Source organism: Zingiber officinale, chromosome 3A (assembly GCF_018446385.1).
Source record: "Zingiber officinale cultivar Zhangliang chromosome 3A, Zo_v1.1, whole genome shotgun sequence".
Taxonomy (NCBI): Eukaryota; Viridiplantae; Streptophyta; class Magnoliopsida; order Zingiberales; family Zingiberaceae; genus Zingiber; species Zingiber officinale.
In genome coordinates, this window is record NC_055990.1 from 120,183,934 (window position 1) to 120,198,210 (window position 14,277).

Consider the following 14,277-nt stretch of genomic DNA (forward strand, 5'->3'; position numbering starts at 1 on the left):
ATAAAGGAGGTGATTCTTGAGATGTTGATTCCACAACATAGTTCCCTACACTTCCTTCCATATCATTAATATCATCACAAACAGTGAAAAATATACCAACATCAATATCATCTACAGGAGAATCAACTATAGGAGAATTAACAGCTTCACTTGCAGTCTTAAGTGGATCTACCTCATCACATTCATCAACTAAAAATTTAGTATCATTACAATGCCCTATAAAACTAGGAGGCGGATCTAAAAACATATTAACCGCTATATTAACATTACACTCCTCATCTGAAGAGTCCTCATCTTTATGCACATCAAGAAATCTACACTCAACCATTTTGGAATCATAAAATTTACTAAAATCTTTATCTTTATTGGCCCCCACTAGCCTGTGAAAAAGGAACCCTTAGTGGAGGTTTTAGGAATGGTTGAGCTTGTGGTTGAGGTTCAACTTGCTTGTCTAGGGATGGTGTGATCAATCATTGAGGGAAAGGTACTTGTGGCCTTTGGACACTTTCTGGAGTAATGAAACTGAGTTTTTTTTGTTTTTCTATTATTCATCTCCTCAATTCTATACAAGTCTTTCTCTAAAAGTTCTTCATGATTCATGCCACTTCTCAACTTAATATCATTACACTATTCACTAGACCTTGTCTATGTAGGAGGGAGGCCATGCTTGAACTATTTTGAAACTATGCTATCAATCCTTGCCTCCAACTGTTTGAACCCCTTATTTTGTGACTTGTGATTTTCCAAAATCTTGGAAGGTTGAACTGTATTCTATTTGATAGGCTCTTTTACCTTTATACCTTGCACTTCTAAAGTTCTCAGGGGAAATTCCATCCAATTTCTATCTGACCATTCTTGGAGATTCAATGTCATTTGATCAATTAATGTATATGCTTCTTCCATATTTTTATTTATGAAAGAATCTCCAGCTGATGAATCTAATAAATACTTATCTGAGAAAGAAATTCTCTTATAGAATATATGCAGAGTCAGCCATTTTTCCAAGTTATAATGAGGGTACTATCTTTGCAAACTCTTGAATCTATCTCATGCTTCAAATAATGATTCTCCATCTGTCTGAGCAAAATTTGTGATGCAATTCCTCATGTAAACTATTCTACTTAGAGGAAAAAAGTGATTCATAAATTGCTGCTCCAATTGTTTCCAACTTGTAATGCTTTATGGACAGAGGGAATATAACCAAGTCCTTGCTTTATCCTTGATACCAAAAGGAAATGCCATTAATTGAACTATATATGTTGACACTCCTTCACAGATCACTATATCACAAAGCTCTAGAAGTGTCTCAAGGTGTAGATAAGGGCTTTCTGATACTTCTCCTCTAAATTTGTAACCTTGTATCATAGTAATTATCTCTAGGTCTATCTAGAAACTATTTGCTTCGATATAAGGCTGCACAATGGGTGATATAAATTTTATAGAAATGGATGTAGAAAATTCTCTTAAAGGTCTGCTTGGCCTGTTAGTGCTCATAGTATCTAAAAAAAATATGAGGAAATAAGAAATGAAGACAAGAAGTACAATGATTAATAAGAAACAATAAAGTAAATGCAGAAATGAAGGAAAAGGAAAACTGAATTATAAACTAATAACAAGAAAAATAGATGTAGAAATAAAAATAGACAAATAAATGAAAAACCTATTAACAAGTCTAGAATAACTTATATGCTAATCAACTAATGTTAATTGAAAATAATCTCCAACAACGGCACTAAAAACTTGTTACGTTTCCGTAAGTGCACGGTTATGTCATCAGTAATATAAAAGATATTTAACCCACAGAGACTGTTGATTAAGCACTAGTTAACTTCACACGGTAAATTATCTAGACAATCAAAAGGTGGTTTACAAACACAAGGAAAAGAAAGAGAAAAGAGGAGAGAGATAGTAAGAGTAAAGAGAGAGTAGAGAGGGAGAGAATGAGCATAGTGAAGGAAGGATGATAGATTCTATGATTTCGGTTTTGTTATGATGCTAGTTAATGTCCCTATGCATTGTTCATCTACCTAAGTCCATGCTTATACTCGTGTAGGGCTTCAACTAGAGTCCGATACAACCCCACGAAAGTTGCACCAGAGAGTCTATCCAAGTTCTAACGCCATTAAGTAAAGAAACAACTCTAGAAAGTCCAATTATAGGGTTATCCTCTGTCATAGGGCCCCCCGGTCATACAATCACTAGAGTTATCTAATGTACTTCCTAACGGTAGCACTAGAGTATCCACTCTAATTGGAATTCCCTAATAAGGATTAGTCCCTATGTTAAGATATTTTGACTCTAGAAAGTGAGTAAGTATCGATGTCATATATTACTAAGGGCATAATATGTCCAATTGAATGGGTATCCTCTGTCACTAAGAAGCCCCCGGTTATCCAGTCTAGTAGCAACCTTAACATAGATACAAATCTCTCATATCTACATGAATTGACCTCACACACATTTTGTCAAACACATACAAGGTACAACACACATAGAACATGATATAAACACTTCTTAGCATAAGAAAATGTTCAAATGCATAGTTCATACATCTACAACACATGATAACTACTTCCTACATTCTAGATCTAGAGATCTACTCTATTTCAAAGAGAATACAACCAAAAGACAATGAAGCCTGGTGTCTTTGGAGGTGTTTCCTTGCTCTGGAGGTGGACGGATCAATGAAGATTGATGAGCTCAGCTTCCCCCAAGGGAAATAACCCTTCCTTGAGGAATTGGGGGAAGCCCCAAGCCTCCAGATCCTCCAAAAAGGGAAGAAACCTCATTTAAATAGGGTAGGGTATGGGTTGGCATGTCTCATGTCACGACTGTGTGGCATCCACATGACCGGTTCCTTCTTAGCCTTGGCTAGGGTCACACGACCATGTGGATTCACACGGTCGTATCTTGTTTACTCTATGCATGAATGGCACGACCATGTGGGATCACATGGTCGTGTTCTGCTTGCTTTCTCAATGAATGGCATGACCGTGTGGATCACACGGTTGTGTCTTGCTCCTCCTTTGGTTGCCACACGATCGTGTGGATTCACACCACCATGGTCTGCTCCTACCCTAGAAAGTCTACATAGTTGTGTGAATTCACACGACCATGATCTTCTTCTCTTCTAGAGTGTGGCACATCCATATGAGTTCACACAGTCGAAGTGTGATTTGCCATGGGCAAGACTAGACAGTCATGTGGTTTCTCATGACCTGAGCTTGATCATCTCTATGTTCACTCCAATGTGTGTTTTTGTTCCATTTTCACTCCAAACGACGTCCTGTCAATCAAAACAAGAAAATATCAGATCTCCAAATAGAATATAATGAAAGTATGACATTATAATGAAATAGGGTGCAATAAACATAGATTATGCTAATGAAATACAAGTTGATGTGTGTTCAATTATGCATAAAAGTGTATATAATCTACACATCACACATGAACATCTTAACCATTTGAAACTCTTCACTTGGTAATTTCTCTAACTTCAAAATCTCCTCCACATTATATCTCTAGTTTTTATTGGGGCAATGAAAGGTTTAAGTCTAAGGGGATGTATTGGATTTAGATTAGTTTTTGTCATATTTCTTTTAGTTTTGTTATATATTTTTTTTACATAATAAAATTTTTCTAGTTACATCATACATCATATCATGATTGTTTGACCTTATTACAAAAATACTAGTACATTTATTCTAAACTTCATATAGTTTATTGTTGGCTTATGGTGTTAGTATGTTTAATGATATATCTTTTTCTATCCATGATAGCTTGATATGAGCAATGTTTTTACTATAAGAGTTTAAGTATTAGCCTTATTTTAGGATCTCTATACACTATGCCTAGTTTTGATGGTAGATAACTCTGAAAATAATTATGATTTATAGAACTTGATTAGTACTAGTATTTTCATAGTGATTTCTCAAACTACATTTTGGTTATTGGATGAGACTCGAATCATATTAGCTCATTTGGAAAGAAATATCAAAATATCCCTACACTTGCATTCATGTGCATTTGTGTTCAAGTGTTGCACCTTGCAATCACTTAGAGAAAAAAAATGAATAATGGATATAAAAAAATCATTGTTGTGAGTGGAAACTAGCAAGTTACCCCTTTGAGACTGAGTTAGGTTACTAGGAAAATAACTGATGTGTTTTTCTTGATATCGAGCACATCTTTGAGACCTTGGGTAGATTGAGAAGGATGAACCATGCATGTGGTAGGTAAGTGTCTATCACTAGAAATATAAAGAACATGGTCCTATGATGACTAGACTAGGCTTAGGAATTGAAACTCAAAAAATTTAGGTCAGTATTGCACTGAGCACGAAGAACTATTACTTATATCGTATTCAAACTATTTTTATATCTTGCTCACTAATGAAATCATTTAATATGATTAGATTAACTTGCTAGAGATTATGATACACTATTTTACCACATGAGTTTAGATACAGTTTTTGCTTAAGGACAAATAAAGATTTAAGTTTGGAGGTGTGATGCGCGTAGGTTATAAATATTTTCAGATATTCTTTAACGCACATCTACTTGTATTTCATGAATATAATTTATGTTTATTGTATCCTATTTCATTATTATATCTTACTTCCATTTCTTTTGTTTAGATATATGTTCTTTGCTTGTTTTGATTGACAAGACGCAATTCAGAGTAGAAATAAACATTTAATATAGATATTGTCCCCTGACACACCCGTGTTCTTCAGACCAAATGATGGTCTAAATGATGAAAAAATGGAGCCAAATTTATTCCACATCACCAGAACAAGCTAAAAAAAAATGTTCAAGTTAATTTCCGATTTTTTACAAAATGCTACATGGCATGGTCGTGCCTTTTAGGCATGGCTATGTCAAATTCTAGACAACACTATAGAGAAAAAGTAAAATGACTATAACTTTGTGATCGATTGAAGTTACAGGTTGTTCTAGATGCCAAATGGTAGATAACTTCAATATCTATAACTTTCATTCAGAGATCAATAGAAAAAAAATATAGTATAGCCATGCCAACGCTACAACAAAAATGACTTTCCGCAGCACATCATCAACGACACGCAGTTAAAGCACGTTGTAAATAATAGTTTTTACAGCGCATCTAATTATGTGCGCTGCTGATAGTATAATATTTATACAAATGACGACATATAAAAAAAGTACACTGTCAATATACTTTTCAACGACGTGCATAGTGCGTTGTTAAAACATAATATTAACGGCGTGCGCCGCACATTGTTAATAATTATTATACATATATAAATGATAGTGTAAAAAATACACACTACCAATTGTTAATAATCATTTTGCCAAAATTATTCACGCGAAACCCTCCACAATTATTTTTCACTTCCCTCGCGTACCGAACTCATGCAAAAAACCTAAACGCACAACCTCTCTCTCAATCAAACTCCTCCGCTGCCGAAGCCCTCCCATGGGAAGCCCTCCGCCGAAGCCCTCTCACGCGAACTCCTCTGCCGAAGCCCTCTCCGTCAAAGGCCTAAACCCTAAGTCCTCCACGCAGAAACCCTCTCCGCTGAAACCCTCCACTGACTTGAACATCTTCGTTGGGATCTTTCTTAGGTTAGATTTCTTTTATTTGCTTTTATTTTTCGTATATTATGTTGTCGTTGAAAGCACTCTACTCCCCAAACCATAGCATACAGACTCCTCTGGTTTGATGGATTGGTGAAGGTAGGAAGGATTAGCCAAGCAAAGGAAGTTGTTGACAAGCTGTTGAAGAGGGGAATCAGATATAATCTGTTGAGTTAAACCTAGATCGAACACGAGATCTGTTCGAGCAAATGCTAAGGAGTCGGATAAATGGTACTTCTAAAATTAGTGCCTTACTATCATATGCTTTTGGCAAAAGTAAGATGAAGCCATGAGATAAAAGGGCTTCTCGGTGGTGGCGGTGGCAATTCAAGCATTGTTGTTCCTCAAGCACAACATGTAACTGTTTGAATCAAATATTTCTTTACCACTCAAAAATTAAAGGAGAATTTGACTTTTAATTTATTGGATGGAGTTTCAATTGAAGGTGTTCTTGTTTGGATATTCTTGTGCTATTTTGCTAAAGATAATGCCACTGGGCATGCTCTCACTTACCTAATAGAATAGCGGGTCAAGAATTTAAGAGTTATACACTTAAGAAATTAGATTAAGCTATTGACAGGTGATGTACGTAGATTATATATACTTTTATGCATGTTTGGATGCGCATCTACTTGTATTTCATTAGTATAATCTATGTTTATTGCACCATATTTCATTATAATGTCATATTTCCATTATATTCTATTCAGAGATTTGCTCTTTGGTTGTTTTGATTGATAGGACGCTATTTGGAGAAAAAATAGAGATAAAACATATACGGGAGCAACATTGGAAGAAATCAAGTTGGGGTCGTGTAGGCCACATGGGCATGTGGCCATCTCGAAGCAAATCAAGCCACGGTCGTGTGACCCACACAGTCGTGTCAACCCCTCTGTGTCCAAGAAGCACACAACTGTGCCAAGTTTCCAGTGCCGAGGAAGGCCACGGCTGTGTGACTTTGCCTGAGGAGAAGAAGGCCATGGTTATGTGAGCCACACGTCCGTGTGACTCAAAGTTGGGTGAGGCCATGTGGATTCCACATGGCCATGTGACGAAGAACATGGGGTCGTTCCATGCCAAAATAGAGCTGTGCTAAATTCTGGGCAGATTGCAGACCAATCGTAAAACGGGCATAACTTTGCTTCATTGGAGTTTCAGGGTATTCTTTATACCGAAACATAGCTGACTTTAATATGTACAACTTTATTTCAGATCCAACAAAGAGATAGCACTGCCTTCCCGTGCTAAATGGCACGACCGTGCCTCCCAACCACGGGTTCAACTGGACCTCCGTCCAGACTGCAGACTAAATTTGAACCACCATAACTTTCAGCTCGGTTGGATTCAGGGCTCAATCCAAGTATCAGATTTAAGATAATTTCAAAAGCTACAACTTTGGTTCAGGGTGAATCATGAGAAAACCTGGTTTAAAAGGTGAAAACCCTAGTTTACTTGACCCTTGTAATCTTGGTTTTCCTGGGCAGCATGGAGGAGGTATAAAAGGGTCAAGATCCCCATTCGTTGAGACATCTTGGGTTTGAGACTTTATCCCTCTCCTTGGGGAAGGGTTCTCTCCTTAGGGGGAAACCCTAGAGCTTCATTCTCTTCCATTCCTTCATGATCCATCCATCTCCGGAGTAAGGAGGCATCCTCAAGACATCGGAAATATCGACAAGCATCTCTTCTTCCCCTTCTTCTCACATCTAGGGTTGTAAGTATGCTTTATTTTATGCTTTGGAGTTGTTCTTCCTTTGCAATGGAGTAGATCTCAGATCTAGGATGTAGGAAGTATTTGTGATGTGATGGAGATGTAAAATTATGTGAATTTGCCATGTTTCTATTCAATGACTTGTTAATGCCTTGTTCATGTTTGATGAAGTGTGTGTGTGGAGCTTGTATAATATATCTTTTGCATATTTTATCAAATGGTTGTGTAGAATTATTAATCCCTTAGGGGGATACCCTAGATCGTATGACCTAGGGGTGTCGTGATAGGGCTGCCCCGCTAACGGACGTCTAGAGTATCACCTTGAAAGGAGAAGCAAATCTCCACAAGGAAGTAGAGGATCGGGCATAATCACTATTTCTATTTCTATGTTATTGTGTGTTAATGTGTTTCTATATTGTATGACCGAGGGGCGTCGTGACAGGGCTGTCCCACTAACGGACTTCATAGGAATCACTTCCATTTAGTAGCATAGTACATGGAGTAAGAGATCATGCCGGCTTATCCACTACAGGGGAGAGTCGGTAATGCATCTAACTTCCTACAAGAGCATGAACATAGAGGATAGAAACTAAGCAATCTATGTAACATCACCTAGCATTACAAGGAAACCGAAATCTTAGAATCTATCATCTCTCACATCCTCTTTGCTCAACCCCTCTCAAGATCCATTCCCTCTCTTTCCTCTTTTCTTTCTCTTGTTTTCTTTCCCAACTAATTTTATGTTTATCTAGATAATTTGCCGTGCGAAGGTAACTAGTGCTTAATCAACAGTCCCTATGGATACGATAATCTTTTATATTACTGACGACGTAACCGTACACTTGTGGTTCGTAACAAGTTTTTGGCACTATTGTTGGGGACCATTTTTTGTTAACATTAGTTGATTAGCATATGAGTTACTCTAGACATTTTTCTTTTTCTTTTTACATTTTCTTTCTTGTTTTCATTATGCATTTTCTTTCTACAATTTAAATTCTGCATTTTTATTTTTGTTGCTTTTACATGTCTATCTTGTTCTGACTATAATCATTTAGATGGACATGTTTAAACTGAACACTAGATTGAAAGCTCTATTTCAAAAGTTTGACCAAATGTCTGTTGTGAACTCTAATACTCTTTTCTGTGAATTTTGTTATGCAACTGGTCATATATATGATAATTGTCCAACGCTGTTTGACCGTCCATATAGAATGCATGTTGAAAAAAGGGGTATTTTCTCTAACTATAATCAAAGGTCAGAGCAAAATTTTTGTAAAGTTTGCAATGAAATAGGCCATTCAATTGAGAGTTGCTACAATCTACGCAATTTGGGAACATCAATAGATGAACTTGATAGAAAAATTGATGAAATGACCTCATCAAATTCACACACATATGGCTCTGATTTGAATGACCCCCAAGTTTCTTTTAGCTTTAATAAGGGACAAGACAACTATGTAGATGCTATGGAAGCTCAATCATTTGAAGATAGAATGTTAAAATGTTTAGAGGAGCTTCAAGCTATTCAAGCTGAATCACTCAAGGATATCAAGAAAATGCATGATGCACTTGATAGAATGGACTCAACAAACAATAGAATTTTAGCTAATCTCGAGTCTATAATAAGAAAACGTTGTGATGAGCTTGAGGATCATGAATCTAAGACTTTGACAAAAGAGTCCACCACTTTAATTCCATTACCTCCTAATATCGAAGATCTAGAAGAGCCTTCCCTTCCTACATCTGAACCAATTTACAATTATGTTGTGGAGGGATGTGTAGGAATGACCCAAGAATCACTCCCCTTAGTCACACAATCATTAGTCACTTTGGATGATGTAGGACATGAACTAGTAGATGTTGAGAGTGTAGGGACTTGTGCAATAGAAGCTAAGTCTCAAGAATCACTTCTTTTAGAAAGACCACCACTTGAGCCACAACCTTCCTTATCTAAATGTCAAACCATGTTCGATGATTTACTTACATTAGTGATTGATAAAAGTCAAATTTCAATTGATTTTCTACTGTTACTAATCAATTCTTTTTTGAGTATGGTGGTGGCAGGACATACGTTGCACAAGAGTCACAAGGACATGATAGGGTTGAACCTTTGAAGGAGAGCATATTTGTTGAAAAACTTAGAGCCCTTGGTAAGAGGGTTCTAAAATATCTTACCCCTCCAAGAGCGAGATTTAGATGAATCTAATGAGGTGGTCGAGCTAATGACCTTAAACAAGCACTTCTTGGGAGGCAACCCAAATTCATTTTCCTTATTTTCATTCATGTCTTTAGTTCTTTCTAGTTTCATTTCTTTATAATAAACATGTATCCTCTACTTAATTTTTGTTGTCAATCTTCTTTTATAGGACTCAAAGATTAGAAGGAGTGCAACTACATGGTGGAGAAGTTAATGACATGGGCATTTGGCACGCATCATTTGGTAACTTCTCTTACTTTAAATCTCCTCCACATTGCTTTTAGTTTTCATTGGGACAATGAAAAGTTTAAGTCTGGGGGGATGCATTAGATGCATTTGGTTTAGTTTAGTTTTTTGCTTATTTCTTTTTGCATGATAAATTTTTTTTTGCTAGTTGCATCATTCATCACATCATGATTGTTTGTTCCTTATTACAAAATACTAGCATGTTTGTTCTAGATTTATGTGGTTTATGGGTTACTTATGGTGCTAGTATGTTTAGTGATCTATTTTTTTTCTATCTATGATAGCATGAAGTGAGCAATGTTTTTACTATAAGAGTTTAACTATTGACCTTGTTTTAGGACCTCCATATACTTTGCCTAGTTTTGATGGTAGAAAACTATGAAAATAGTCATGATTCATAAAACTTAATTAGTACTAATGTTTTCATGATGATTTCTCAAACTACATTTTGGTTACTAGATGATGCTCGAATCATGTAAGCTCATTTGGAAAAATCAAATATCCAAACATTTGCATTTACGTGCATTTGTGTTCAAGTGTTGCATCTTGCAATCACTTAGAAAAAAATAAGAATGAAAAAAAAATGAATAAGGGATATAAAAAACAGTTGTCGTGAGTTGAAACTAGCAAGTTACCCCTTTGTGACTGAGTTAGGTTACTGGGGAAATAACTGCTATGCTTCTCTTGATATCGAGCACGCCTTTTAGACCTCGTGTAGATTGAGAAGGATGAACCAAGCGTGTGGCAGGTAAGTGCCTATCGCTGAGAGCATAAGGAATACGGTTCTATGACAACTTGACTAGACTTAGAGATTGAAACTTGATAAACATAGGTCACTATTGCACTGAGCATGGAGGACTACTATTTAGGTCATACTCAAACTACTTTTGTATCTTGCTCACCAATAAAATCTTTTGATAGGATTAGTTTGACTTGCTAGATATTATGATGCACTATCTAACCACATGAGTCTAGATTGTGGGTTTTGCTTGAGGACAAGCAAAGATTTAAGTCTGGGGGTGTGATATGCGTAGATTTTGTACACTTTTATGCATGTTTGGATGCACATCTACATGTATTTCATTAGAATAATCTATGTTTATTGCACCTTATTCCATTATAATGTCATATTTCCATTATATTTTGTTCGAAGATCTACTCTTTGCTTGTTTTGATTGATAGGATGCTATTTGGAGCAAAAATGGAGATAAAACCCACACTGGAGCAATATTGGAAGAAATCAAGTTGGGGTTGTGTAGGCCACACGGGTGTGTGGCCATCCCGAAGTAAATCAAGCCACGGTCGTGTGACCCACATGGTCGTGTCAACTCCTCTGTGTCCAAGCAGCACATGGCCGTGCCAAATGACACGGCCATGCCAAGTTTCCAGTGGCAAGGAAGGCCACGGCAGTGTGAATCCACATGGCCGTGTGACTTTGGCAGAGGAGAAGAAGGCCACAGCCGTGTGAGCCACATGGCCATGTGACTCAAAGTTGGGTGAGGCCGTGTGGATTCCGCATGGTCGTGTGACAAAGAACATGGGGTCGTGCCACACCAAAATAGAGTTGTGTTGAATTTTGGGCAGATTGTAGACCGATCATAAAATGGCCATAACTTTGTGCTCAGTTAGAGTTTCGGGATGTTCTTTATACCGAAACGTATCTGACTTCAAGATATACAACTTTGCTTCAGATCCAATAGAGAGATAGCACTACCTTCCCATGCTAAATGGCACGGTCGTACCTCTCAACCGAGGGTTTAACTGGACCTCCGCCCAAACTGTAGATGAAAGTTTGAACTACCATAACTTTCGGCTCAGTTGGATCTAGGGCTCAATCCAAGTATCAGATTGAATATAATTTCAAGAGTTACAACTTTGGTTCAAGGTGAATCTTGAGAAAACCTAGTTTAATGGATGAAAAACTCAGTTTACCGGACCCTTGTAATCCTGATTTTCCTGGGCAGCTTGGAGGAGGTATAAAAAGGTCAAGATCCCCATTCTTTGAAACATCTTGAGTTTGGGACTTCGTCCCTTTCCTAGGGGAAGGGTTCTCCCCTTAGTGGAAAACCCTAGAGCTTCATTTTCTTCCATTCCTTCATAATCCGTCCATCTCCAGAGCAAGGAGGCATCCCCAAGACATCAGAAATATCAGCAAGCATCTCTTCTTCCCCTTCTTCTCACATCTAGGGTTTTAAGTATGTTTTATTTTATGTTTTGGGATTGTTCTTCCTTTGCAATGGAGTATATCTCAAATCTAGGATGTAGGAAGTATTTGTGATGTGATGGAGATGTAAAACTATATGGATTTGTCATGTGTCTATTCAATGACTTGTTAATACCTTGTTCATGTTTGATGAAGTGTGTGTGTAGAGCTTGTATATATATCTTTTATATATTTTATCAAATGGTTGTGTAAAATTGTTAATCCCGAAGGGGGGATACCCTAGATCTTATGACTGAGGAGTGTCGTGATAAGGCTGCCCCGCTAACGGACGTCTAGGGTATCACCTTGAAAGGAGAAGCAAATCTCCACAAGGAAGTAGGGGATTAGGCATAATCACTATTTATATTTCTATGTTATTGTGTGTTTCTATGTTGTATGACTGAGGGGCGTCGTGACAGGGCTGCCCCACTAATGGACTTCATAGGAATCACTTCCATTTAGTAGCATAGTACATGGAGTAGGAGATCATGCTAGCTTATCCACTGCAGGGGGGAGTCGGTAATGTATCTAACTTCCTACAAGAGCATAAATATAGAGGATAGAAACTAAGCAATCTATGTAACATCACCTAGCATTACAAGGAAACCGAAATCCTAGAATCTATCATCTCTCACATCCTATTTGCTCAACCCCTCTCAAGATCCATTCCCTCTCTTTCCTCTTTTCTTTCTCTTGTTTTCTTTCCTAACCAATTTTATGTTTGTCTAGATAATTCACCGTGCGAAGTTAACTAGTGCTTAATCAACAGTCCCTGTGGATACAATAATATTTTATATTACTGACGACGTAACCGTATACTTGCGATTCTTAACAACATGATCTGAAATAAAATGGGTGAAATCTCTTTTTATACCAAGATTTAAGCTTTGATTAATATGGTAAAGTATTCGGATAGATTAGTTTTATGATTCTTCAGTAGATTTTATTAACTGAATCATGTTATTTGTTATCTAGTAACGAGTAATTAATATTCTTATTATCATTTTTAATTACTTTTTTAGTGAATTGTATGCATTGATTATGTGTCTAGTTTCCATTAGAATCTCACTGCCATTGAATCTAATAAGGAGAATGTTTACTTGTTGGAATCCCTAAGGCATCACATGTTAAGTAACATTAACTTGCTCATTTGCACATACTTGTTTTTAAATTTTATTAGCCCACATACTTGCTCTTATTTGAGAAAGTATGATTATTTATAATATTTAGAACTTTCTTTCCAAAATCAGCTTTACTCTATTCTGATATCTCCATATCTCAACTTTTCTGAGCTAGTCTTGCATTTCAACTAACAAAATTTAATTTAGTTTAGTTTATCATTGTGCTAAGGGTGATAGGCATTTATTGAATTTGAATTTTTTATGAGCAAATAAGTCAGGTTCAATTAAGATGTGTTGCATCACTAAGAGATCAAAATTACTTGGGTAGTATCTACATTATAATAATTTTAATTATATGTACTGCAATGTGGATACTCAACATAAAGTTTGAGATTTTGCATCATTGTGCTTTATGGGTTATACGTTTATCTTGTACATTGTTCTTACTACAATGATATGAGTTGCACCATTGAGAAATATTACTAAAACCACTTTAGCATTATTCACATTGTAATAGTTTTTCTATATATTGTATCAATTTTATTGAAAATTAGGCATTTTAAGCCGTACTAATATGGTTCATTTGGGGTTGTGCCCTAGTGACTATCATTTTAAGCAGTATCAATAGTTTGGAGTTATGCCCCAGTGATTGTATCAAAACATTTTTCTGTTATGTTATCAATGTGTTTCCAACTCCCTTTATTTTAGAATAAAAAAATTATTGTTTGATTCTTTTCAGACACATGAATCAGTGGTTGGTTATCTAATACTAACTTATGCCATTTGATTCTTGTTGGACTAGTCTCATGAATGTTACCTTGTGAGAACCGAGTGGTCTATTAATGTTATGACTATTTTATGTATTTCAATGCAAGAGAGTTACAAGAACCAACGCAGCAATCAGAAATCAATGTGAACTTTGAACTACTTGCACTACTTCAGAGAGACATAGAAGGAGAGGAAAGGCTTGTTGCTTATAATTTTTTTACCTTATCAACCTGTAACATAATTATTTCTATTATAAAGAAAAATTATATGATGTTTATTTATTTTTATTTTTATATGTCTGTAACACAGTTATTCCTTTAGCGATAATTATACGATATTGATAATTATATGTGTGATATCTTTTTTATTTTATATGCAATTAATCGTAACACGTAGTTGCGTGCTACGAATGTAAT

General features: G+C 36.3%; 1 non-coding gene across 1 annotated transcript; it reads left to right on the top strand.

Annotated features, from left to right (window-relative positions):
- The first annotated feature begins 1,003 nt into the window (after window positions 1-1,003).
- On the top strand, window positions 1,004-1,109 carry LOC122054367. The gene has a single exon (XR_006132689.1). It is a non-coding gene; the product is annotated as a small nucleolar RNA R71 (small nucleolar RNA).
- Window positions 1,110-14,277: the final 13,168 nt, after the last annotated feature.